Here is a 26826-nt window from a genome sequence, read left to right on the forward strand (position 1 = left end):
AGCTAATATGGGGGTAATTCAGGTCAAGAAAAAAGAAATAAGGGTGTTACAAATGCAATAAGAAGGGTTTTTTATTTGCGTATTTTTGCATGAATTATCTGGATTATGTCAACTGTGTAGACGTCTGTCTGGGAGTAGGATCTGGGAAGTTTATTCAAATGCTGACATTTACAGGGAATAATATGAAGAGAATACAGAAATCAGAAAAACATATTTTCACATGTGAGGAAAAGAAAAAAAATCGTGGACATTTTAGAGTATTTTTTCATGGTCATTCCTTGTCCACGATTTTCTGATGAAAGCCTAATTAATTACCCATTTTTCTATCAAAATTTTATAAAGAAAAATAAGCAGAGCTTAATCATACAGCCCAATTTTTCCCTTTTTTATCAACATCTCCAGAATAAGAATCATTTATAAGCTTTACTAGCAGTATACCATAGTGACAGGCTTCCAAACAAGGAGAAATAATTTATTAGCTCACAATGTTTTTCCAGCCTTCCCCCCACCCCACCCTGAGGTGGTGTATAGGTTGTGCAATGAATAAATTAAGTATATTTTCTGCCTTGTGCTTGGCATAAATCATTACTTTTCCAGGACCAAAGGGTGAGTGACTATTTGCAATACTATTTTGAGTTAAATAAGCTTTGTAATCAAGTAGAGTGGGGATTTCGCTTTATTTATTTATTTATTGCGAAATATTTATTTGTAAGACAGCTGTTATGATTAAAACCATACTTTCTATTGTGAAAAGAAAAAAATGCAACCGAGAAAAGAGCAAGAGAATGAATCCATGCAAAATCAAATTGGTTTACTGAGTTTTAACTTAATGTAAAGATTTCTTTCCCTTTGGTTATAATTACAGCTTTTATACAAAACATAACATATCCGTAATGTTATTTTTGTTATAATTATTGCAGCTAATGATATCACAACTTACAAGGAGGATTTTCCTCACAAAGATAGTTATGCACATATAAAATGTATCTTATTTTATAATATGCTGTTTCATGTATTCCCAAGGAGACTGACTATTACTGAAGAATATATTTTGCTGTGGAACCACTGAGTAAATGTTTTAAGGGAAGACAATTAAAACACTAGTCAATGATGTATATTTATACATTACATTTTATAGCCCTTTTACATCTTAATAAACTAAGACAAATTACATTTTTTTTCTTTAACGGAGATTTTAGGAAAAATGAAGATCATAGCCTCCTCTATAGCTTTTTTCATGCTCAAGGCATTACATTAGACTTTCGAATCAGAGCAACAGATGCGAGCCAAGCATTGCTATACCAGGCAAGGCATTTTGCAAAAAGGGTCTAGAACTCACTTTTGCTCTTCAGCCCTAAATCTTGATTAAATGTGGAACAGGATGATTCTCCAAAGTAGAATGTTTGTCAGAGGATGAAAAACGGTTGAAAATAATAGTAATTTTAAAAAGACTAATTTAAAGCTAATTTTAAAATAAATATTGGTGTTAGCATAAATGCAATGATACACCTCCATTAGAGATGATGTAGATGATAAATTTATGATCTCAGAAGGTACCCACAGTATATTAATACCTAGACAAAGGAAGTTATCAAGCCAGCATTATAATATAACTTTTCTAAAATTTCACAGACTTGCAGAAGTAAATCTGGAAGGAAATACACAAAGATTTTAATGTTATTTATTTCTGAGATTTAAATTCTCATTACATCTTGCACGCTATATGTTCTTGCTGTTCTGTAACAACCGGAGTAGGATTGCTTCCATAATGAAAACTCGTAAATGACTTTGAAATTTCGAAGCACATGTTAATTTCAGAATCTTTTTTTGTGTGTGTGTGTGTGCTTCTTAGGATTGGATTTGCCAAATTACCAATATTTAATAGCAAAGTCATCATTTACGAAAAGCGATTTTAATTAACTTGTTCAGTCTTCAGTTTTAAAAAATTAAAAGCCAAAATTAAACACAACTTTTAATGTATTTGTTTGTGTACTCATCAAACCATGGATTCTGCTGTGACTGGGTCAGTTCCTGTAGCTGCCTGCAGAGGTAGAGCGTGGAAGCTGGTAGGAATTGGCCCTGCTCTTGTGGATCTTCAAGGATAGCTCTGGTGACAATGGGATTGTCTTATATTTAATTTTTTAGCTTTCACTTTTTAATGGTTAACTAGCATAATAGGAGAAACAACATTTTCAGGATAGCATAGAGTGTTTCTGAGACCCAAACTGTATTAAGGGAACAATGTGTGTGTTTGATTGTGCGTGTGTGTGTGTGTGTGTGTGAGTATATATGTATGTGTGTATGTGTGTGTGTACGAGTATGTGTGTGTATAATTGTGGGTATGTCTGAGTGTGTAAGGGTGTGTGTCTGAGTGTATATATGAGTGGTTTATCTGATGCATTCTAAAAGGAGAACGTTAACAAGCAGCTTTATACAAAGAGATCACAGATACAGAAATATAAAAATAAAAAAAATAATAACTTGACCTGATGTTGAGATATTATGCCAGAACCCACAAAGTGAAAGATACAATCATGAGAAATAAAAAATTGACTTGATAAGGTAGAAACATTACTTGTCTATTTAGTAATCATTTTTCATTTTATTTATTAGCCAACCAAAGTATTAGAATTCACCAAGATTTTGTGGAAAAGCGTGAGAATGCTTCTGGACTATCACGAGTTAGGTATTTTAATGTGACTACATAAAGTCATCATGTTGTAAGTGTTAATCAGTAGGGAAGATTGTATGTTTTGTTTTATTTTTTTCCCTCGAAATGATTTAACTTCAATAGTTCTTTGACATTTCTGGTATTACAACAAAGGATATAAAGAGATGAAATTCTAAAAAGCTTGTGAATTTTTTTAAGCACAAAACAAAATGTCTGTTCACTCAGGACTCTCGAAGTTTCCCTTGGGGCTTATAGGGACCTGCAGTACTGAATACACATGGGGCCTGAAACAAGAATGAGAGTCATGTGATCATGGGAGTAGAACCAGAGGGCAGCTTGTCTGAAGCATGCAATATTTAAATCAGTAGCCTGCCACAGAACGCTGTAATCTGACTGGAATATTTAGTTTGGTAGTGTTCAAAAGAGTTTAGAGATTTGTTTGTTTGTTGTTGATGTTATTCCTTTTTGGAGAAAAGATATGCTGCACACTTAATAAATATTTATACTTTGTAATAAATAATACAGTGCACCTCAGATGAATACAGCCTCTCAAACAGGTACAAATAATTTACCAGATCATGATTTTTTTTTTTTTTTTTTGCCTTTTTGTCCCCAGGACCATCACATTGTTTGGGTTAGAATTTAAGGAAGAGAGTAGAAAAATGGTCAGTGTTGTTCAAAGTAGCAGTCATGTGAAAAGATGTGAACTCTTCCTGGCATTACGGGAATGAACTCTAACTCTCTGGGGTGATTTAAGCATAATGATTCCAGGCAATAATTTGTGGGTTATTTTTTGTTTTGGGTTTTTTTTTTTTTTCTAACATTCTCATTAATGAGTTATCCCAGAGTCAGCCCTTTGTCTCTCATGTTTGTAGTGTGAGATTTCCTAGGCTAACACCTAGTCAGTGTGCTGATCCGATGCGCCATGTTTAGTCCAGAATGAGTGCACTGCTTACCCTATAAGCCTCACCATTTATGTGGTACATACATACACAAACAAAGCAGACTGTTGGCTAAACCCACTACTTCTCAATGATACTCTTAAGACTGGCAAGGACAAATCTTAAATTTCATACCTCAATGGGAAATTATTCTTTCCAGACAGAAAGATACAGTTTTCTCTTTACTGTGCCACAGTCACTTCAAAACAAAAAAAAAAATCAGTTAGCTGAGGTAGAAAGAAGACCAAATTGATGGCTCATACAGTGTTACTAAATGATGGAGGTTCTTCTCAAGTTCTGACTTAGGCATTCTGCTGTTTATTATAATACTATCCAGTTTATGATTTCTTCAGTAAGCTCTGGATATAGAAGAAAATTAAAACTGGCCTTTCAAAATATTCCTGTCATCTGGCTTTACTAGAATCGAAGATCTACTACAGACCCTGAAAGTCACGTGCTCTTCTGGCACTCGAGTTCACAGACATAGAATATTAAACAAAGTACCTTAAGTAAAATATGAAATCCCACTTAGGGAGGAACTTCAATGAACCATAACCATATGACCCCACAAGGGACAGAGAGAAGCCATCTCTATTTTCGTCTGACTTCTCCTCATTCTCTCTTAACAGCAAGAAAGGAATGTCGAAATGAAAAGATAAGGTTGGAAGGGTGAGTAGACTATAGGAATTTCTTCTGAGAATACTGCATTTCACCCGTCATTTTGGAATCTTTAAGTCATATAAAATAATGATTCTAGGCAATAATGAGTCTTGAGTCTATATAATCTAAACATCTCATTGAATAATAGAAATTCAATGTTATGACTATGACCTTTTTTATAAAAAGACAATATCTTTCTTTAGTTGCTCACCTGTTATTCTTAATATGCTTCCATACCTTCAGTGATTCTCCTTGTTTTGGGGGGAAAACAGTGAGGTTTTACCAATGATTAATGACATAAAGAAATACATGGTATACACAGGAAAAATCCTGCAGTCAATACGAAAAGGCTGAGCTTTGTAAAAATTACTAATCTTTTTTTAGGGGTACCTGGGTGGCTTGGTGTGTTAATGCCTTTGTCTTTTGCTCAGGTCATAATCTCAGGGTCCTGGGATCGAGCCCTGCACCGGGCTCTCTGCTCAGCGGGGAGCCTGCTTCCTCCTCTCTCTCTGCCTGCCTCTCTGCCTACTTGTGATCTCTGTCTGTCAAATAAATAAATAAAATCTTAAAAAAAATTACTAATCTTTTTTAAGAAAAGATTATTTATTTTAGAGAAAGAAAGAGAGAAAGCATGAGTGGGGGAAGTGGAAGAAGAAGAAGGAGAGAGAGAGAGTCTCCAGCAGACTCCCTGCTGTGCACAGAGCCCCACGGAGGCTCAGTCTCACGACCTTGAGATCATGACCCAAGACAAGATCAAGAGTCAGATGTTTGGCAGAATGAGCCACCCAGGTGCCCCAAGACTTACTAACCCTAACACCGAATAAGAGCTTGAGCACTTTAAGAAAATCTTGGGGAACATTTCAGACATGGGGCATCAGTTCTGATTTCACAAAGTTCTAAGTATGGAAACATTCACTTCCACTTCATGAACTTGGGAAAATGAAATGTGACATGCATTCATGAACCCATCTGGGGCCAATTGTTTGGGGATCAGCACCAATAACTATTTGGATTCTGACTGGATCGGAACTGGAAAGTGAACACTGAGGTGGGATTACCGGTGAGCTGTGGGAATTCATGTCCAAGGGTAGGGGCAGCAAGGGAGGAACTCTGGAGCAGCTGGAGTGGAGAGAATTCTGGATGCAATGATGAAGGGACCCAAGGTTTCTGTGATGAGCTATGAATTGTTATTCCCTGAGAGAAGCAGAGACTGGAATTCTTCAAAATACCTTTGACTGCAGGACCTGGCACCTCCTAGTTCTTTTAGGAATTGGGACCCTGCAGGTTCCTTTTGTGCCTAAGCCTAGCTAAGATGCCAGATCTTCTTCAAGTTTTTATTTAAATTCCAGTTAATTAACATGCAGTGTGATACTAGTTTCAGGTGTACAATGTAGTGATTCCACACTTCCATACATCACCCAGCGCTCAGCACAAGTGCCCTCCTTAATCTCCATCTCCTAGTTCACCCATCCCCCCACGCACCTCCTTTCTGGTAACCATCAGTTTGTTCTCTATAGTTAGCAGTCCATTTCTTGGTTTTCCTCTCTCTCTTTTTTTCCCCCTATGTTCATCTGTTTTGTTTCTTAAATTCCACATATGAGGGAAATCATATGGTATTTGTCTTTCTCTGACTGACTTATTTAACTTTGTATAATACTCTCCCGCTCCATCTATGTCATTGTAAACAACAATATTTCATTCTTTATATGGCTGAGTAATATTCCGTTGCATATATCACATCATCTTTATCCATTCTTCAATCAATGGATATTTAGGGTGTTTCCATAATGTGGCTATTGTAGATAATGTTGCTATAAACACTGGGGGGCATATATCCCTTTAAATTAGTATTTTTGTATTGTTTGGGTAAACAGTAGTGCAATTGCCTGACAGATTTTTTTGAGTAAACAGCAAGTGTCTCTTCTACCCCACATACACTTATATTGATTTTGGCATGGAGATGTAGGGCTTTGCATTTAGTTTCACTCACTTTTACTAGTTGGCTTTGACCACAGTTTAATCTATCCATAATTCATATAATTTTATTTTATTATTGAAAAGATAATGGTATTTGCTGCCTAAAGGTTAGAAAATATTGGAAAATAAAGGGGACAAAAAATTAACCTAAATCCCATCATTCAGAGACAGCATTTGAAACAACAGCATGTTTCCAACCAGTCTTTTCCCCCTGAACTAGGTAGATGATAGATAGATAGATGATAGAGATACAGATACATGCACATACAATGCTTATACACATAGTTTCATCCCCTTAAAAAATATCTTATGGCATTAATCTTCAAAAACACTTTGAATGGTGACATAGCATTTGATACACAAAGCTTGGTCAAAGAGGAAATGAAGAAAATGACTAGAGTGGAATTTTCCTTTCTCATTCTTATCAATCAATTAATCAAATCTTGGCAATTTTTATCTAAATATCCTTGTATCATGCAATTAATATTTATTAGTCATATCCAAAAGGAAAGTAAGAGAGTCATTGTTTTTCCTAAATGCCTGACTGAAATCAAGTTATACTCTGTCAATGGCATTCCCCTCATCTACCACTCGTTAACCATATCAAAAATGGAAATGAGTTTAGTTTGGCATAACTCATAATGTCATTTGGGAAGAAGGCAGAAGGAGCAGCGCCAACATTAATGTGCACTGTGTGAATAATTTACTTTAATTTCAATTAAAGCACCAGGATGAGATGTAGGAAACCTTTTCTGTGGCTGCTCTAAGCTCTGGGATTTAATTTGGTTAGCAGAACAATTTAGATAGCTTAGGGACCTAAATTTGGAGCCAAGATATTATGGGTAAGGATACAAAATAAATAGTAGTCTATGGTGTCTGCAGGCTTTACAATAGGAGAATTAAAAGCCAGAAGGAAAACACCAGAACAATTTATTTGACTGAAGGTTGTAAATGAGTGATTTCTATGAAGGCCAAGCAGAAAGTAAAGATAAAACAGGTCAAGGATAGCTTTGGAAATTCAGTGAAATGAAGAAGTCAGGGGAGTGTGTGTTCACGGAAAAAGCACAGAGAATCGCATCTTGTCTTTATATCTTAAAGATCAGGGGTTGTCTCTCTGTTGGATCCAGATTCTTATCTTTGCTATTTATCTGAAAGTTTTGGCCAGTCCCACTGAAAGTCTCCCGGAAAATTCACCACTGTTTACTGGGATCGCTAAGCTGATTGTATCACACTTCTAATGTATAATTTCCGTTTTCCTTCTTAAATTTTCCTCTGCTACTTTTGTCTTGCCTGTCAGATGTCTGTGGATGCTGAAATTTATGTTTTACCCACACACTCTATTTATCAAGACTGACCCTACCAGATACTGGCCAAGGGCCTTCTGTTCTAACACTTGCCCCACCTCCTATTTATGGCAATTTTTGAATCTATATTGTTGTATTGGATGTGTTCTCACATCCCCAAGGTTGGTCTGGAAGTCATAGGCAATGCAAGGACATCTAGCATACCAGTGTGTGAGCAGGGAAAATGTGGATAGTGATGCATTCACTTTCAAAAATTGTAGGGCAGGAATATTCTGCTATTTGCCCATGATGTTACAGTAAGTAGAAAATGATCTGGTTAGTAAAACCTATAGCTTCCAAGTATCAGACTACTTTTAACTACTTCAACCTGTCTACCTATGTTACCAAATGAGGTGATATGTAAATAACACAAATTACACACATATATAATGTTACTCATTTAGGATATACTTTATGCACAATGAGTGCTATTTTCTAGCTTTGGGAAAGCAGGTCCAGTACTGAACATACTTGCCAAATATTTAAAGAGTGGTTAATTCAAATTTTATGTACATTAACAAAGCAACCTCACATCTAACCATCCATCATAGGGATTGTCAGACTTCAGCCCTTGAGCCAAGGCTGGCCCACCCACTCTTTTTGCAAATAAAGTTTTATTATGACACAGCAATATTCATCCCTTTACATATTTTCTATGACTGCTTCGGTGCTAAAACTGCAGAACTGAGTGATCACCACAGAGGCTTTATGGATCCCCTTCTTTCCAGAAAGAGTTTGCCAAGCCCTGGTCTTCCATATTAGACTCCACAAAGAAATTCTTGTGAGGGATAAAGTTACTCAAGTTACTAAAAATCTACTAAAGCAGATCTTCCAACAGTCATTCAGACAAATATTACAGAGTCCTGGGAATAAAAAAACAATAGAGCCCACATACCAACTCTCTTAGGATGTGGCCAATTAAACAAAATCTTGTCAGGATGAAATTAATAAGAACTAGGAGAAAAAGCTGAGTATTTGCTTTGCATAGTCTGAGTAAGCATACAACAAGACTTGAAAGACGGGAAGACACTGGTTGATATAAACGGAGGAAAGTAGCTAATGCTGGTGTCCAGTTGTGTCTCTTTCTTTAGCAAGGAGAGTGTGGGAGTTGGAACCGCCTTCCGGACAAGAGATTCTAGTTGTGGAGTCGGCACAGTGCCCGCCAGTAAAGTGAGGAGGACCAGGACCTTGGCATTGGACTCTAGACACCACGGGGTGGTGGATGAGATGTTCCCTAACACCTGCTCTGCCTCTCAAATTCTGAATCATGTAATTCTATGATTCCCTAGAATCATAGAATTCTATGAATTCTATGATTCCCTAGAATCATAGAATTACATGATTCTACCTGTCCAAAAAGAAATTGCTAAGGTTTAAAATAAGAATGCCAAGTCTCACAATTTTGAGTGTTTCAATTACAAGAAATTTTAAAAATTTCGAAGACTGTCGTGGCCAGCTTTTTTTGTATAGGTCATAAATCATGGATTGTTTATGGCCTTCTGTTCTTAATACACTTGCTTGCCTTATTTCCATGGAATGCTTTTGTCTAAAGACAAGCAGACATTCAAATGGGAAATACATTAATGGTTGAGTCATATATGCTCTTAAGTTTAAATATTCAACAGTGTCAAATAAAAAAAATCTTGGAATGAATTAATTTCCCTGCTACTCATGACATTGAATATCCCTTCACACACCATTTGCCGTATGAAGGTAGATACGTGAGGCTATAGTGATGGCATTCACCTGGTTTCATTTATTCATGCATATTCTTAACAAATACATTTGTTTAACAACCTCCAGTTCTCTCCCTCGTCTTCCAATAATGATTTTTTTTTTGAAATTTACCATTGAGAGAGATTAATTCATCCAAGAATGTCTGCTTCATTTGCACTTCTTTTAAAATGCAGTTATCCCTGGGCAAAGAAACATAATCTTGTAAGTGGTTATCAAGTCTCTTAATTGTCTGATACAAGCAAACTATGTGGTTTCAGACTGGGCCAAAGGAATTTAAGGAATTCAAAAGGAAAGGATATCAGAAGGAAAAGTGGGTCACTAATCAGATTTCATGGATAAGCTAAGGAGCTATAACCAAGATATTCTATAAATCAATGGTTTAAAGAACAAAGAAATTATCTCGCTCTCATGTAGTAGTCCAGGGCTGAGAAGAATGTGGATTGCTTTTTTTCGCATAGTCATACATTCTTTTTCCCACCAGCTGTATTTTGGAAAGGTGTGGATGAGCAGGTAAAGACAGCTCAAAGTGGTTGAGTTAAGGATACATTACCTCTCCCCAGGTTTCTAGACTCGAAAGTGACTACTTTTCCCTTTCTGTATTCTTCAGAAGTGAATCTTTAGTCAGTTTCACACTTGGGGAGAAAAATTGAGTTCTATCCCCTGGGAGCATATATCTTCATTTGTAATCTGTAGGGAAATTTTGCCTCTTATCCTTATCTTATTTATGTATTAGTCATTTGTTTATATTACCATGGACTCGATATTTACATTATTCTTTGGTCTATAATCCAATACTGGCATTATTCACTTTGTTGCTTAGATCGGTCTAGTATTAGACATTGGTACTTCTTTCATTCTGAGTTCTGTGTCCTTTTGACATGCCTGCATAAATATATACACTGCTGTGTTTGTGGGCGCTATAAGGTGTGCCAGGCTCATCTTGTATTTTCTTGATCCTGGCTCCAGAATCATCCATTTCTCCAAGAAGCCCTGGTTCCTCTAACTGGAGAGCAGCATTAAGAAACCAAGATCTGGGGACTAGGTATTTTTTGACTACCAGAATATCACTGTTTCTAGGCACTTTCAGCAAACACAGATAGGAAATATACATATGTATAGACCCAACGTGTGCCCACTTATGTATATTATATCTGTATCTCTATTCTTCTAAAATAAATGTGAGTTTACACTTATATCTCTGACTCAAACCCTACACCACAGTGTTCATTCTAACGTTCTCCTCCTATTTATCTGTGATTTCTTTCTTCCAACAACAAAGACTAGCTAGGGATGAGTTCTGATTGTAGTTGAAGTAAGCTAATTGTACTCATTGATGCAATGTACTATTTTATTTGTGGTTCCTTTTCTTATATACTATCTTTCATTCTGACTCTTTACTGGGTGGATCTTGTGGCATTCATACAGTTATGGCTTATTGTTCTAGTGATTATGTTTACTATGAGTTTATAAAAAGACGTTTAGTTCTCTTTTTTTCTTTAGATACTGTTGGTGCCCTGAAACTTGTTCTTATTCCTCCTCTTGGTCACCAACATCTAATTAAATGTGTTTTCTTTAATACAGAGGATGTTATCAATAAACTTATTCTACTTCCCATTCAGTTTCTTCATTTATCTTCTACTTTATTACTTTTGGTATTAATGTATCTGTATTGTCAGAAAATGTAACATTTACACACCTGCCTGCCTCCCTTTCTTCCTTCCTCTCTCTCTCTCCTCTTTCTCTCTTTTCTTTTCTTTTTTCTTTCCTCCTTCCTTCCTTCCTTCCTTCCTTTCTTTCTTCTTTCTTTTTTCTTCTTTCCTCTTTCTTTCTTTCTTTCAACATTTGCAAGTGCTGATTTTGGTTTTATTTATTTTATATATTTGATTCTATTTTTAATTGAAGTACAGTTGACATACAATGTTTATATTAGTTTCAGACATACAACACAGTGATTCAATAATTCTATACATTACTCAGTGCTCACCACGATAAGTGTTGTCACCATCTGTCACCATCTCTCACCACACAGTTATTACGGTATTTTTGGCTATAGTCCCTATGGGATACTTTCCATCTCTAGGACTTATTTATTTTAGAACTGGAAGTTTGTGCTTCTTAATTCCCTTCACCTATTTTGCCCATCCTCCCACCCTTCTCCCTCTAGCAACCATCAGTTTGTTCTCTGTATTTGTGAATCTGTTTCTGCTTTGTTTTGTTTGTTCATTTATTTTGGTTTTGGTTTTTTTTTGTTTTTTTTTTTTTTTTTGATTCCACATGTAAGTGAGATCACACAGTAATTGTTTAGGTCTGTCTGACTCATTTCACTTAGCACAATAGCACCTAGGTCCATCCATGTTGTCGTGAATGGCAAGCCTACTCTATTAAGTTATTCCCACCTGCTGGTCTTAGTTCTACAGTTAAACATATTTCTACTTTTCACTAATATGTGGTTGTTTGACATTTGTTCTTTTCTCAGGAAGAATCTGTGGGAAAAACACTTCAGGGTCTTGCACAAATTTTCACTATTTCTGTAACCTATCCTTTGACTAATAATTTGATTAAGGCTACAACATTTTACTTTCTTATTTTAAATATTTTAAACATGATGCTTAACATTTTATTGATATGAAGTGTTATTTTTGATAAATAAGATATCAGTCTGATTTATTTCCCTCATTAGTGGCTTGTATTTTTTGCCTTGATGTCTAAAGTGGTATTTTCTTACTTTAAGTGTTTTTATTAAAATGTGTTGAATGTTGACTCTTCTGGTGAAATATTTCAGTGAAACAAAGTTCCCATTTAGTAACTAGGCTCAATTCCCCTCTCCCTAAGAAATAAAGTCACCTTTAATTTTCTGTCAGTTTTGAGTTTTTGTTTTGTTGTTGTTGTTGTTGTTAACTCCATTATTTTGGTTTTCTACATGTTCTGTTGGGGATGGCAAAGATACTCCATCTTCCTTACCTTTGTCCTTGATATATAGCATTTTTTTTAACTTATTCCTATTTTTTTTAGATCCTTTTACAATACCAGATAATGATTTTAATCTGGTTTCATTTTAAATTTTATCTTACCATGTTGTTGAATGTGCTTCCCTTGTGTGTTACTTCATTATTCAGCTTGGTTGGCTCTTTACTACTACAGTACCTATGCTTAGAGGCCCATGTGCAATTTCTTCTGTCGTCATGATCAAGTGAGATGAGTTTTCATACCTCAGGAAATTGACCTGTAAGGATTTCAGGTTGATTAGCATAGCATTCCTGCCTCTCTGTGTAAGGCCTCCTTCCTCTGTGCCATCTCAATTTCTTTTCGCAAAACGTTTTTTTCTGTTACCTACCTCCCTTATTCTGAATTGCTACTATCCCTACTTTCAGTAAATCAATGTTCTCTCTTCCCTTCATCCCCTGTCTTTCAGCCTTGCCCAATATAAATTCCACTTTCAACATTTTTCCCCCACCTTCCTCTTGGTGGGTCTCTGACATTCCAAACAGGGCAGGAGATATATATATATATATATATATATATATATATATATATATATGAGTATTTTGAGTATTTTTGAGGTCTTTGAGAATTACCCCAACTATCGCTTCTCCTCCTGTGACCCCTTAGGAGAGCTCCACGGTCTGTTTTTAACTTACCTATAATCTGGAGCCAAAAATATCCCTCCTAGTTTCTCTGGGTTTTTCAGATAAGCTTGCTGAAAATGCAGCTCAGAGATGGGTTCTTTCCTTTTGGAGGTGATTATCTGATGGCAGTCTCTATCTTAGGCTGTTTTTAGGACCATCAGTACTTTCCTTTCTCTTCCTTTCACTACTGATGCACAGTTGCCCCACCTGTACAGGGTCATGCCGGGCCCCCAACCACTTACACCTTGGAGCTCTAAAATTTTGTCATTTTGAAATGTTAAATAAATAGTATCACACAGCATGGAATTGGCTATATGTCATGCACCATTTCCCTGAAAAGGTACCCAAGTTGTTGCAGATAGTTTGTTACTTTTTATCACTACATAGTATTCTTTGATATGTATATACCACAGCTTATTTAACCATTCATCTTTCAAAGGACGTCTGGACTCTTTCTAGTTTTTGGCTATTATGAATAAAGGTGAACATTTGTAAAATCTACGTTTTCATTTTTCTGGTACAAGTGGCCTAAATCACAATTGCCTTATTGTGTGGTAATTGTATCTTTAGTTTTATAAGAAACTGCCAAACTGTTTTCCAGAGTAGATGTACCATTTACTTTCTAAATAGCCATATAATGAGTGACCGAGTTTCACTACATCCTCCCTAGTATTTGATGTTATGTTTTTCTCTGTTTTTTTGTTTTATTTTTAGCCATTCAGATAGTTAACCTAGTAACATCTTACTGCGATTTAACTTCTGTGTCCTGATGACTGATTATCAAACACCTTTTAATGTGCTGACTTTGCATTTGTATATCCTCCTCAGTGAAATGTCTCTTCATGCCTTTTGCCCATTTTCCAGTAGAAAGGCTTATTTTTTAATGTTGAGTTATAGCAATGTTTTGTATCTTCCAAATACTAATTCTATGTTATATGTGTGGTTTGCAAATATTTTCTCCCAGTTTGTAGCTTGTCTTTTCATCCTCTTTATGGACCTTTGAAATGTAAAAAAGTATTTGAAAGATTTAATTTATCAATTGCTCCTTTAATGGATTGTGCTTTGGGGGTCATCTAAGAGCTCCTAACCTTGACTTCAATCCCAGTGGCTTCCCTCCATGTTGTTTTTTTCTAAAAGTTTTATAGTTTTACATTTACATTAAATTCCCTGATGCACTTTAGGTTAATTTTTTTGTGTAAGATTTGAGGTTTCATTGAAAATTAATTTTTTTTTCTCCCTAGGGACCTCCAACAGCTCCAGCATGATCTATTAAGAAAGCTAATCTTCCTTCACTGAATTCCTTTTGTATCTTTCTTTAAAAAATCACTAAAGCATATTTGTATGGGTCAGTTTCCAGGCCTCTATCTGATTATATTGATTTATATGTCACTGTCTCCTCCGTACTACACTGTCTTGATTCCCATAGCTATAAATAAGTCTTGATAGGAAATAGAGGGATTGCTAGTACTTTATGTTCAATTATAAAAGTTGTTTTAACTATTCTATGGCCAGTGTTTTGCATATCTATTTTAGAATAAGATTTTCTATATCTAGGGATACCTGGGTGACTCAGTCAGTTAAGTGTCTGTCTTCAGCTCAGCTCATAATCCCAGGGTCCTGGGATCAAGCCCTGCCTCAGACTCCCCACTCAGCAGGGTATCTGCTTCTTCCTGTCCCTCTGCCTCTCATCCCCTGCTCATGTTCTCTCTCAAATAAATAAATAAAATACTAAAAAAAAGATTTTCTGTCTACATAATAATTTGATGGGGAGTACTTGGGTGGCTCATTTGGTTAAGCATCCACCTTTGGCTCAGGTCATGATCCCAGGGTCCTGCTCAGTGGGAAGTCTCCTTCTCCCTCTCCCTCTGCTTCTTTCCCTCTTTCTCTCTGTCAAATGAATGAATGAATGGAATCTTTAAAAAATACATATGTGGGATTTCACATTTATATATAGTGATAAGGAGAATTAGCACCTTTAATAAGTTGTTCCTTATAATCCATGAACAAGGTATAGCTTTTCACTTAAGTCTTTTTTAATTTCTTTCATTAGCATTTTGTAATTTTCAGCATATAAATTCTGTGCTTGTTTTAACTGCATACCTCAACATTTCATTTTCTTTGGAGCAATTACAAATGGTATTGTTTATAATTTTGTTTTTGTAGGTTCACTCTTTATATATAGAAATAACAATGATTTGTATACATTGTATTTGTGTTTCATAACCTTGTTGAATTTGCTTATCAGTTCTAGGAATTTTTGTATCAGTACCTTAGAATTTTCCATGTAGATAATCATGTTCCCTGCAACTTCAGACAATATGATTTCTTTATTTTTTAATATGTATGCCTTTTACTTCTTTTTCTTGACCTATTGAAACAGCTATAACTTTCCAATAAAAGTGGTTAGAACAGACATTCTTGCATATTCTTGATCCTATGGAGAAATAACTGTCTTTCTTCTGTTTACTATGATGTTAGCAGTAAGTTTTCTGTAAATATTCTTTACCAAATTGAGGCAATTCCTCTGTATTTCTTACTTACCAGGTTTTTTTTTTAAATATAAATAAGTATTGGATTTAAATACTTCTGAAAAAAATCAATGTGTTTCTCCTTTTTTTTTTTTTTTTGAAGATTTATTTATTTATTTTGGAGAGAGGGAGAGAGCCGAGGAAATGGGCAAAGGGAGAGGAAGAGAGAGCCTTAAGCCGACTCTGCACTGAGTGCAGAACCCAAGGCAGGACTTAATTTCAGTAGCCTGAGTTCATGACCTGAGATCATGACCAAGAGTTGGATGTTTAACCGACTATACCACCCACACACCCTGATTATGTGCTTTTTCTTCTTAAGCCTTTTGATGTCATGGATTAAATTGAAGTTTTAATATTAAATTGGTTTTGCATATGTAAAATAAATCACTTTTGGTCATAATTATTTTTATACATTGTTGGGTGTAGTTTACTACCATATTTTTGGAAGTCTTGCATTTAAATTTATGAGTGATATTGGTTTATAATTTCCTCAGTCTGGGTCATCAAACATATTTAAGAAATAGAGAAAAAAGATATTTCTTATAAGAAATTGGTGCACACAATTTTAAAGGCTTTGTAGCATGAGCCAGCAGGCTTAAAACTCAGGGAAGTCAATGGTACAAATGAAATCTCAAGGAAGGCCTTTGTTCGGAAGAATTTTTGTCTGCTCAAGGAGATGGGTCTTTTTGTTCTACTTAGACATTTAACTGGTTGGATGAGGTCTACTCACATTGTGGAGGGCAATCTGCTTATTCAATGTTCACCAATTTAAAAATCAGTCTCTTCTAAAAACATCCTCCCAGATGACACCTAAAATTAACTGTCACAATAGTATAATCTTTCTCCCAGTATTGCATTAGCAGTATCCTATATATTGATATACATATTCTCAGTTTAATTTTCTTTCAGTTCTATGCATTTTTAATTTCTTAGATACTTGTTCTTTTACCCATGGATTACATATAAGTGTGTTGCTTAATTTCTATGTGTTTAGAAATTATCCTCTTTTTGTTATTGATTTTCTGTTTGAGTCTATCATGGGCAGAGAACACCCTTGACATGATTTCAATTTTTTTCAATTTGTTGATATTTTCCTTTTTCTTTTTTTAAAGTAGGCTCCTCACCCAATGTGGAGCTCAAACTTGTGACCCTGAGATCAAGAGTTGTACACACTATGGACTGAGTCAGCCAGGGACCACTTGAAAGTTGTTTTATGGTGCAGGATATAATCTACCTTGATAAATATTCCATGAGCTCTTGAAGGGAAAAAAAAAAGTGTATTTGTTCTTACAGAGTTTTATACCATTCTCTTTGGACCTTCACAGACTCAAATGAGAAGTTTGTTGTCATTAGAAGGAGTGAAATAAGTCAAGCAGAGAGAGTCAATTATCATATGGTTTCACTTATTTGTGGAGCATAACAAATAGCATGGAGGACAAGGGGCGTTAGAGAGGAGTAGGGAATTTGGGTAAATTGGAAGGGGAGGTGAACCATGAGAGACTATGGACTCTGAAAAACAGTCTGAGGGGTTTGAAGTGGCGGGGAGGTGGGAGGTTGGGGTACCAGGTGGTGGGTATTATAGAGGGCACAGCTTGCATGGAGCACTGGGTGTGGTGGAAAAATAATGAATACTGTTTTTTCTGAAAATAAATAAATTGGAAAAAAAAAAAGAAAACTGAAAAAAAAAGAAAAAAAGAAAAAAAAAGAAGGGGTTTCTTATATGTCATTTGTCATTTCCCTTTGGCTACCATTAAGATTTTTTTCTTCATCTTTAGCTTGTAGCAATTTACTTACTGTGTATCTTGGTGTGAATTTCTTTGTGTTTATTCTTTTGGAGATTTTCTTGTCTTTTCTGAAATTACATTTTTCAACAAATTTGGGGAGTTTTCAGTTATTATTTCTTCAAATATTCTTTTAGCCTATTCTTTTTCTCAATTTCTTCTGAGATTTCAAGTTGTCCATTCATGCCTTACAAGTCCCTGAGGCTTTGTGGTTTTTGTTTTGTTTGTTTGTTTGTTTGTTTTTTAGTTTACTTTGCTCTCTCTGTTATTCAGATTGGGCAAATCCTATTGATCTGATCTGTCCTTAGGTCTCAAGTGTGCTGGTCCTCCTGTCTGTCATCTTCATTTTACTGTTTGACCCATGGGAAAGTTTTGTTTTGTTTTGTTTTGAATTTTGTGTTATTGTACATTTTAGTTCTGTATCTGGCTCTTTTTTTTTTTTATAATTTCTATTTATTTCCTGAGAATTTCCATTTTTCTTTTGTTTCAAGAGAATTTGACATCACTACCAGAGGCGTTTTTATGATGGCTGCTTTAGGAATCTTGTCAGATAGTCCCAACACCAGGGAGCTCAGTTAAGACTTTTGGGGGCTGGATTTCCCATGATAATTTAATCTTCAGTATATTTGTGGTTTTATCTTGGTTTGCTTGGTTATCTGGTGCTGCTAGGACTTCCACTGTCCACGTGGTAGTGCTTGGGTGGGAGCAGACAGGGTTTCCCTGCCAGATTGGCTAGGTTTCTCTCAGTGCGGGAGGAAGTCAGGCTTATCTGGACGAAGAAGCTCTTCAAGACAGGCAGCTCATGTGGCTGTGTCTACCCATCCAGATGTTTCCTCCTGGTGAAGGACAGTGGACTCAAGCCTCTGGAGACAAAGAGGCTTCCCGAAGAGGGCACTTGTTAGCAGAAACCCCCTGCTTATTAAGGACAGAGAATGTTGCAAATCAGGTTTTTCTTGAGGTGGTGTCCCCAGGCCTCTGGTATCTCTAGGTAGGGGACAGGAGTCTCAGTCCCCTGGGCACAAAGGACCTTCTTGGCTCTGATCCTCTTGCTAAGGCTGAATCCCTCTGGCAGATCTCGCCTTCCAAATTCATACCTCTCTGTGGGGAAGGGAGTCTCTGGCTCCATGGGGAATAAGAGCATTCTCCCTTGTTGTTGGTGTGTTAGCTCATCTGCCTTTGTCCAAGCCAAGAGGGGAAGGAGACAGCCTGCACTGCCTTCTGCTCGGTCAGTCGGTCAGTCGTCAGAGACACTGGGTGTGAGTTATCTCCTCTACTGGGTGGGGCGATTACATGCCTCCTCATCCTTGTCTCCCAAGCTTGTTCTTCTCAACTTCTGTCAGAATTCTTGTTTCTTATGTCATTTCAAATGTTTTTATTTGTGCTAGGAGGAGAGTACCAGGGAGAAAGAAGTCTAGGCCATTTGGTCTGAACCAGAAGCTTGTTATATTTTTGTTTTGTTTTGTTTTGTTTTTTATGAGAAATTTTGGAATAGTATATAGGATATTCTTCAATGAAGATCTTGCCCTAATAGAAAGTTCTGATTATAGGTATGTTTTGAAGTTTAGTCAGTGCTTAGATATGGACTTTGAGGAAGAAACAGTAACTATACAGGATTTAATTTGGGATTAGAAGAACAGATAAAGAGTAGCCCATTAACTGAGATGGCAAGAAATATTGAGAAAAACCAAGTAGCCTAATGTGAAAAATTTTGTTTTTACACATTAAGTTTTAGGCACTTATCACTCAACAAAGTTAGATGCAGTCATATAAACAGTTTATTATATGAACCTAGAGTTCATGGTAGTGAATAAACAAATTTGGAAGTCAGCACGTCCATGGCAGGTATAATATTAAAACTAAATATTTCAATATTTATTGAAAGTCAAGTTCAATAAAAAAGTCAAGTAGGGCTAAGTCAAGTTTTTTTTTTTTTTTTTCCCCCTGTATCCCAAATTTAGAAGCCTATCCAATCACTTGCTGGTATTCTTAAGTGTCTATTAACCTTTACAAAGAAGGAGATGATTATACCTAAATTTGGAAACTGAATATAATTGTATCACTAAGCAAGCCTATAAAATCTAGGGAGAGGAGAATAACTTGTTTAGAACTTGATCACTCCAGAATTTTGCCCTTGTCCTTAGTGAAAATGACAGGGAGTGTCTAGTCAAATTGTGAGAAGACTAAATGAGAAATCAAGAACAGGTTTGCAGAATTATCATTTCATTGTAGGAACAGAGAATCCAGAAAGTTCCTTCTGGAAGTAAGAGGATGACATTGAGCATTGCTGGTTCATGGCAAACAAGGCAGGCTGTCCTCTCATACAGAGGTCTGGTTGCCTCTGGTTGATAACATCCCCGAGGCTGTATGGTCTTAAGGCCCATGCACATTTTTTCTTTATTTGCCATCATAACTCAACAACTTTTCTTAAAAAAAAAAAAAAGAAGAAGAAGAAGAAGAAGAAGAAGAAGAGGAAAAGAAAGAAAAAAAGAAAAAAAGTCAATTAAGTTCACTTTTTTTTTCTTTTGTTTCTTTTCTTTTCTTTCAGGTAAAGAACTAGACTCTGGGAATTTGGCCCTATGCAACTTTAGGCAAATATATTAAAGCTTCTTTTTTTTTTCTTTATTTATTTATTTGACAGAGATTACAAGTAAGCAGAGAGTCAGGCAAAGAGAGAGGGGGAAGCAGGCTCCCTCCCAAGCACAGCGCCGCCATGGGGGGCTTGATTCCAGGACCTGGGATCATGACCTGAGCCAAAGGCAGAGGCTTTAACCCACTGAGCCACCCAGGCTCCCCTATTAAAGCTTCTTTGTAAGAAGCCAGGTTACAAGGCAAGCCACTAGTAATTTCAGAGCAGCTCAACAGAGCAACAAGAGTCCAATATTGAATAGTCACTGGATATAGGTATTTACAGGTAACTCAGCATTTAAAAAAGGATATACCTATAGAAGACACCATCAGAGGAGACTTTTAAGAAATGTGTGAAGAAAGGTAGTGATCAGAGAAATTGGGAATCCATGATAGCTCCATTTTTCTTTGATATCCTGCTTTACATACACACACACATACACACACACACTAGGGTTTTTTGTTGTTGTTGGTGGTGGTGTTTTCATCAACTTTTTAAAAAGACAAAAAAGGATATATCACTTCAGTTAATGGAAAAGCCCCATTGCAATATGGCAATGCTGTCTTAAAACATTGTTCTCTTATTTACACAACACGTATTTAATGTCCTTAAATGGTATGCAAGAACCAGTTTTAACTTTCTTCAATCTATTTGGTTATTTAGGATATTTTCTTTTCCTTCTCTTTTTATTTTTTTTTAATTTTTATTTATTTATTTATTTTTTTGTGGCAAGAAAAAGATACTAAGAGGCTTAACTTTTCTCCTTCTCAATTCCCCCTTCCTTTTGTTCTTCTCCATATAAATGTCCTGGAATTGATCATTTGTAGCCCCATATCCTGCCTCCCCCATGTCCGCATTATGTTAACTATTATTTTATTTCTAAGCTGCCTTTGCTGTTCTATAAAACAAAACAAAACGAAATGTAATGCAGTAGCCACAGGTGACAATAGAAATGTGCACCCAGCTCTTCCGTGTTACAGAGCCCAGTAAATTTCTTTGAGCCAAAGTTTAAAACATACCATGGGTCTAGATTTCATGATTACATTTGGAAGCCAAATATTTTTATTATTATGTAATCCTAGCATCCTTCAGAGTTGGACCGTGTTTGTTTTGTTTAAAGAAAGCAACTTTGTCTTTGATTGCTGAAGCATTTTACCTTCTCCAACATGCTACACCAGTTCGACACACTTTCTGTTTTCCTTTTCTTTTCTGAGAACAGTCAGCAGGAATTGTGTTCTAAAGTGCCTTGAGAACAAGGGCATTGATCTCTCTGGTTGGAGTTTTAGGCCACCTTCTCCTTGTCACTCTCAGCTGTAATTTAAGATATCAGCTTTAAATTATTTAGCGGTTTATAAGTATAAATAATTCACCAGTCAACAACTAAGGTGACAGCCCATTAATCAGCCCACGGACGTGCTCACAGGTGTCAGGCTGTGGTCTGCACTGTGCTGAGTCCTGATGAGGTCGACATGCTTAGAGCCGCTCTCCTTTCCTTTCCCTCCCAACGATATGACCCATCTTGCTTGTGGATTGAATTGATTGGTGCTCAAGTTGAGAGGTACACTCAGACACTCTGACCTTCAGAGACCAAACCAAACTTTGTTACAAGTGTAGATGCAATCTCAGCTTTTCTGACGCTGACTGGTTCCAGCTCTGTGGTGATGTCATCAAAGGAGATGGGTGGAGAAGAGACGAAGTTGTAACATTGTACGAGAACATTGTGATTTTTTAAATGAAGGATGTAGAGTAATAGCGAAGGCTTATTTTTGTCTGCTTATTTTGGCAAAAACATGGCAGCTCTGTTCTGAAACCTTTGAACATCTTGTTATAATTCAGGTTAATGATGAACTTTTTTCTTATGATAAGGCTAATACTCTTCCAATAAAAATAGCAACTTAATGTTAGTTTAATAACCACTTACAATGTCCATAAGAGACTGATGAGGATATCCTTTGGCAGGAACACTCTGCACAGAAGGGTAACTGGTCAGACCCTGATTATTGCATGGTTCTGCTGGCTCTCTTTTTGGATATTAAAATACAATGAAGTAAACAATCCACAGAGCAGGTTCTTATCTGAACTCTAATCATCTCCAACCACTCTTTTCTTACAGGGTCTCCTACAGTAACTGTCTGAGGGCACAAAGGAAGTCCCACAGTTTTGTCTTGTCCTCCCTCCCCAACAGACTACCTCTGTCCTGTCCCAGCTACGGGTGTCTCCACCAGAAGAAGCCCCTGGGCATGGCCTCTCTCTGTCATGCTTAGTCCTTAGGGGTAAGAACTTCACTATGTCAGGAGAAGGTCAGTCATTTCCCTACTCTGAGTTTCATTTAAAAATCTCAGATTTTTAAATGAAAGATTAAAAAGAGTTTTAAAACCAGAGATCACACAGTTTGTGTCCAAACCCTTTCAATGTTATTATGAATTCAGCCCCTTTAGCTTTGGCTAAGGTGCCCACAGAGGCTGGTTTCAAGATGGTGTACAAAGTTCATATGGAAATTTCATTTGGACTATTATCCAAGCAGCAACACAGGCCCACTATTTGGGGGTCTTCTCCCCAGTCTCCACGTCATACTCTTCTTTGCCCCTGGGCAAGTCATCCTTACTAGTCCAAAGCTCTTGATTCAAGTACCGCAGAGACTCAGACCCTTGTCCACAGAGTGTGCCTATAGTTTTCAGCCATGATTTTCACTTAGTCACCTGTCCATGGTCCAATCCCAATTACGTGACTGTCATTTGGTAAAGGCTTATAATGTGCCAAACACTAAGAAAATAATTTTGCAGACATTTTACCACCTAATTCCCCTAATAACACAAACGCACTGACAGAAATCCCAGAAGTTACTAGACTGAGTAGTGGGAGAGTGAGAATCCCATTTAGGTTTGTCTGACCCCAAAACCAATGCCCGTTCACATCCGCTGAGTCCCCTCAAGTCTAATCTTAGCCCCTGTAGTCACTGTGCCGTCACTTCTGTCTGAAATGAATCTCCATCACTCCCACATTCTTCTTCTTGTCTCTCAATTCCTTATTCTGGTGGAACCTTCTCATTTGGCCCAAAGCAACAATGGCAACCTAAAAACTCCCTGTCCCCCAAATCTGGTAATAATCTTTGTGTTAATCTATTTGTGTCCTGTTAAATTTTAAGTCCTGATACAGGAGATGCCTGGTGATATTCTATTCCCTCTCCCATGGTTCATTTTAGGATAATTACGGAGAAAAAAAAATGTTTGCTTTACATCCGATTCTAAATGGGACCATGTAGCAGATCATGTCCCTGGGTCTTTTAACTCTAAACTGTAGCTCTTGGCTCATGCAGCTTCTCTCTTCCCCTAGATCCCTGTTTCCCTGGTGTGGGCATGGCACCTTGAGCTGTCACTCTATATCAGTCTTCTCCTCAAACTTTGAAAAGAATGAGCCTGATGAATTGCACAGCCCTGCGGAGCCATGTGTACAGAATGCACCCAAGAGTCCTTGGCCTCTTCAGCTTATGCTGGGGGGGAAGTTTCCTTTAGGACTTTTTCTATTGCCAACTTCTTGAACCCTTTTATCTCCTGATACTCTTCATGTTTTTCTTCTTGAATTTCTATTTGCTAGTCCTCCCCTGTCTCTCCATCCTTGGCTGCCCATGGGAAATGTGTCCGTCTTCCCCTTTATTAAGCACTGCATAGAAGATGTTTCTTTGTATTGACTTGTTATGTCAGCTCTGCCCAGAACCAGAGACTTCTCAACCAAAACCCCCATCAGGGACCATTCATATGTTTTCTTATATAAAATCAGCCATCTATATAAAAGATAAAGTGTGCTGTGTCTCCAAAAGACAGTTCCTCATACATAATGGTCAAGCAATTATTTGCTGAATGAAGAAACACATTTTCTATACTTACCACTCCCTTTGGTATGCAATTAAAGATAATCTGACATGTATTGTAAGGATATAAAATCATTCCAACCACCCTGTATCTTTCTTAAATACATCACTTTATGCTCACTTTAAAACTTCCATCACAACTCACTGAAATAGCAGAACCAAGGCCAAGCAACAATTAATTATTTAGATATTTACTGAATTAATTTTACTTAGCAAAGGGTCAGAATCCCCCACCATTCTAAAACCTATGCTAAAGCGGGCACAGAGACTGTAAATATGCACACGGCACACCCATGCTATTCCTCTCAATATGGGAAGTTTACCCACACCCCACGTTCACTCCTCTGTAAGACCTGGCCTTCATTAAAGACTGACCTGAAGCTTCAGTTCATGGACTCATCTTCTTCTAGGGTTCACTCTGTGCCAAAAGCTGCATTTCCTTTATTTCTCTGCATTCAGGGCCCATACAACCTCTGGCACAGAAATGCTACTCAAGAGGTACTTAATTAATTAAATTAATGATTTTTTAATCGTATCCTGTTTGCTTCTGTGAATAAAACCATTGGCAGTCTTATCCTAAGAAACAGCAATACTGGTCAATTGTTCATTTCTTAGGGAAAAATGGTGGCAGCACCATTATTACACTTGGTCAAAGCAGACATGGAATATTTTGGCCATTATGAACCAGTGACCACATTAAAAGAAAAATATCTTGGTTTGTTCTATTATTATAATATGTCTCAAGTTTTCCCCATTAATATAATTTAGCTGTAAAATAAAAGCTTTGATATCCAGGTGCTTGGTAGTAGAGGAGCTGGGGACAAAATTCTCCACATGTAAGGGAAGTTACGATAGTCCATAATACATATGCATGAAAAAACAAAACAAAACAGGAAGTTACAGCTCCAAAACTCACTCAAAGTGAGGCAAAATGTTATATTCAATAACAAGATTAATACCTTAGTAACAACTTCAATTCTAGTAACTATGACTTTTTCGTCCCTATTATTCAAATGAGTGAATACTTTTGGAAAATGCATACGATAAAGATGCATTTTTGTAAATAACTGCTAAAAAATAAAAAATAAATAAATCCTGGCCCTTTGATTATCCAACTTTATTTTGTAACGTTTAAAAATATATAATTTTGGAAAGACAGGATTCATATGTTTCATAGAAGGTCGATGTTTAGAAAGGTATTTTTCGTGGCCTGAGTTCTTTTACAGCTGCGAGGCTCCTTATGTATATTTTGTTGGCTGTGGAATAACAACTTCCAGATGGTCAATTTCTCGAACCATTCTAATAGGGTGCACAGGACCCTCAAGGATACCCACTTCAACCCTGGGCTCTGTGCTATGAACGCAGCTCTTTATGGAGACATCTCAGTTTTTTTCAAGGGTTATTTTCTCTTAATAGACATGTAATTCCCCTTAATGGGCACACATAGACTCATCTAGTAAGAAGGTTTTCTAGACATTTCCCGCCTCCTTCTTTAGAAGATTCTCACTAGCTATTAGGAGCAGTGAATGCATAAGGAGATGAAACCCAACACATTACTGTGTTCAGTATCAGGAGGTTTCATAAAATGTGCAGGTACTTTTAAAATGTGGAAAGTATCTAGATATCTGAGCTTCATTAATAATCGTAAATATTATAGGTACTTGAGAATTGGTGGTTTTGAACAATACATATAGTGTTATTTACCTTGTGTAACCTTATTAATTTTGGAGGTCAGTTTGAAATAATGAAAAGTCTGGATTGTAGTGTTTGGGAATGAAAGGAATTGCAATCTGATGGGACCTCTGAGGACAGAAACAATGGGAGATTAGCAGAGGTAGAACCCAAACTTCCATCTTCTAGTATAAAGTCCCTTGAACCACTACACACATATTTAAATTGGGGGGGTGGGTGGGCCAGCTGGTGCCGTCTGTTAAGTGCCCGACTCTTGGTTTCTGTTCAGGTCATGATCTCAGGTTCCCAGGATCGAGGCCCGAGTCAGGCTCAGAGCCAAGAGTGGAGTGTGCTTGAGATCCTCCTTCCTTCTCCCTCTGTCCCTCCCACTTGTGCTTTCTCTCTCTAAAATAAATAAATAAAACCTTTAAGTAGAAAGAAAAAGAACACAATTAATCCATCTCAACAAAAAGATACAAATATTTTTTCACATATTTCACAGAAATTCAGATACTTCACTTTGTTCAGGAGTGATATTCTCACTGAAAGCCAACCCAGTGTCTGCAATCATATTTATACCCATTCATTTGCCTCATGATTATGTTTCTGGAAGCCCTCTGATGGGTGAACATCACCAGCGGCAGGCAGAATTGTCATAAATTCTATGTCATTGGCATCAAATTAATGAAATTTTGACAGAGCCATGAAAACATAATCTCTCATGCCATTCATCAATCCTGCAAAATGTGCAAGTTTTTATTCTTTGGCAAAAACTAAGCATGCTGTAAACAGAAAGTGTCCCGTGGAATGTACTAAATGAATCCCCAGGCTAGTAATCCTTGTAACAGTTCTTTAATTTTTATTGAACAAATTTAATGAGTATTAATGAATTTCTCATTAGTTCAGCAGGCAAGATTGGATGATATCTCAAAAGTACAGCTCCAGATTTTAATAATGCAGTGTAAATGTTGTGATATAAAATGTTAGCATGTGAAACCCAGGAACTATAGAAAACTGTGGAATGCACAGTGACTGATTTTTAGTTTAAAAAACTGGGAATAGAAAATATTTGGCCTGCACTTTTAGAACTTAACTCCTACAGAATTCATAAGTTTTACAAGCCTACCATTACTATTAGGATTTTTTATTTTGATATAGAAAAAGAGAGAGTGAGAACATGAGCAGTGGGGGTAAGATCAGAGGGAGAGGGAGAAGCAGACTCCCCACTGAGCAGAGAGCCTGGTGCGGGGCTCCATCCTAGAACTCCGAGATCATGAACTGAGCCTAAGGCAGACACTCAATCAACTGAGCCACATAGGTGTCCCAAACCTACCCTTATTTCACAATATTTCCATCTTTTATAGCTATTACCCATATTTTCTTTCTTTTTTTTTTAA

Source organism: Neovison vison, chromosome 8, assembly GCF_020171115.1.
Source record: "Neovison vison isolate M4711 chromosome 8, ASM_NN_V1, whole genome shotgun sequence".
In the NCBI taxonomy this organism is placed as follows: domain Eukaryota; kingdom Metazoa; phylum Chordata; class Mammalia; order Carnivora; family Mustelidae; genus Neogale; species Neogale vison.